This window comes from Arachis stenosperma, chromosome 2 (assembly GCF_014773155.1).
Source record: "Arachis stenosperma cultivar V10309 chromosome 2, arast.V10309.gnm1.PFL2, whole genome shotgun sequence".
Taxonomy (NCBI): Eukaryota; Viridiplantae; Streptophyta; class Magnoliopsida; order Fabales; family Fabaceae; genus Arachis; species Arachis stenosperma.
The window spans coordinates 47,030,037-47,032,206 of NC_080378.1; the positions used below are offsets into that span (position 1 = coordinate 47,030,037).

Sequence of the window (2,170 nt, forward strand, 5' to 3'; positions counted from 1 at the left end):
ACAATTAATGATTTGATTGAACATCTCAAATTTGTTGCATTTTCTGTTGAGAAAGGTTTAATGTTTGAATCATATCTTTTCTTGTTAGGCAAGTTATTAATTTTTAAAATCAATTCTTTTTAAAATTGTTTTCAAATCATATTTTTTTCAATCACATATTTTTTTTTAAAAACCAATCATATCTTCTTAACCTCATCTTTTTCAAAATAGTTTTCAATCAAATCTTTTTGACTTCTAATTTCAAAATCTTTTTCAAAAATTACTTGATTTCTTTTCCACTTTCATTTTCGAAAATCAAGTAGTGTTTTTCAAAAATGTTTTCAAAATCTTTTACTTAATTTTTGAAAATTACTTCCCTTCTTCTCACATCCTTCTATTTATGGACTAACAATATTCCTTAATGCAAAATTCGAACCCCATCTTCTTTGATAAGTTCGAATTTTCTACTTCTGTCTTCTATTTTTCTTTTCCTCTGACACCTCAAGAAATCTCTATACAGTGACATAGAGGATTCCACATTTTCTTGTTCTCTTCTCTTTCATATGAGCAGGAGCAGAGACAAAGGCATTCTTGTTGAAGCTGACCCTGAACCTGAAAGGACCTTGAAGTGAAAGCTAAGAGAAGCTAAGGCACAATTCTCTATAGAGGACCTAACAGAAATCTTCAAAGAAGAAGAACACATGGCAGCCGAAAACAACAACAATGCAAACAATGCAAGGAAGGTGCTGGGTGACTTTACTGCACCTACTCCCGACTTCTATGGGAGAAGCATCTCTATCCCTGCCATTGGAGCAAACAACTTTGAGCTTAAGCCTCAATTAGTTTCTCTAATGCAACAGAATTGCAAGTTCCATGGACTTTCATTGGAAGATCCTCATCAGTTCTTAGCTGAATTCTTGCAAATCTATGACACTGTCAAGACTAATGGGATTGACCCTGAGGTCTACAGACTTATGCTATTCCCTTTTGCTGTAAGAGACAGAGCTAGGACATTGTTGGATTCACAACCTAAAGAAAGCCTGGACTCATGGGAAAAGCTAGTCAATGCCTTCTTGGCAAAGTTCTTTCCACCTCAAAAATTGAGTAAGCTTAGAGTGGAAGTCCAAACCTTTAGACAGAAGGATGGAGAATCCCTCTATGAAGCTTGGGAAAGATACAAACAATTGATCAGAAAGTGTCCATCTGACATACTTTCTGAATGGAGCATCATAGGTATTTTCTATGATGGTCTCTCTGAACTATCCAAGATGTCTTTGGATAGCTCTGCTGGAGGATCTCTTCATCTGAAGAAGACACCTACAGAAGCTCAAGAGCTGATTGAAATGGTTGCAAATAACCAATTCATGTACACTTCTGAAAGGAATCCTGTGAACAATGGGACTAATCAGAAGAAAGGAGTCCTTGAGATTGATACTCTGAATGCCATTCTGGCTCAGAACAAGATATTGACTCAACAAGTCAATTTGATTTCTCAAAGTCTGTCTGGAATGCAAAAAGCACCAAGCAGTACTAAGGATGCTTCATCTGAAGAAGAAGCATATGATCCCGAGAACCCTTCAATGGAAGAGGTGAATTACCTAGGAGAACCCTATGGAAACACCTACAATTCTTCATGGAGAAATCACCCAAATTTCTCATGGAAGAATCAAGAAAGACCTCAACAAGGTTTCAATAACAATAATGGTGGAAGAAACAGGTTCAGCAATAGTAAGCCTTTTCCATCATCCTCTCAGCAACAGACAGAGAATTCTAAGCAGAACCACTCTGACTTAGCAACCATGGTCTCTGATCTGATCAAAACCACTCAAAGTTTCATGACTGAAACAAGGTCCTCCATTAGAAACTTGGAAGGACAAGTGGGTCAGCTGAGCAAGAAAATCACTGAACTCCCTCCTAGTACTCTCCCAAGCAATACTGAAGAAAATCCAAAAGGAGAGTGCAAAGCCATCAACATGGCCGAATTCTGGAAGGAAGAAGAGGCAGTGAACGCCACTGAGGAAGGTCTCACTGGACGTCCACTGGCCTCCAATGAGTTCCCCAATGAGGAACCATGGGAATCTGAGGCTCAAAATGAGACCATAGAGATTCCATTGGACTTACTTCTGCCATTCATGAGCTCTGATGAGTATTCTTCCTCTGAAGAGGATGAGTATGTCACTGAAGAGCAAGT

The 2,170-nt window shown here is 38.2% G+C and overlaps 1 non-coding gene across 1 annotated transcript; it reads right to left on the bottom strand.

Annotated features, from left to right (window-relative positions):
- Positions 1-1,085: 1,085 nt before the first annotated feature.
- LOC130964060 (small nucleolar RNA R71) lies at positions 1,086-1,189 on the bottom strand. The gene has a single exon (XR_009080171.1). It is a non-coding gene; the product is annotated as a small nucleolar RNA R71 (small nucleolar RNA).
- Between the last annotated feature and the right edge of the window lie 981 nt (positions 1,190-2,170).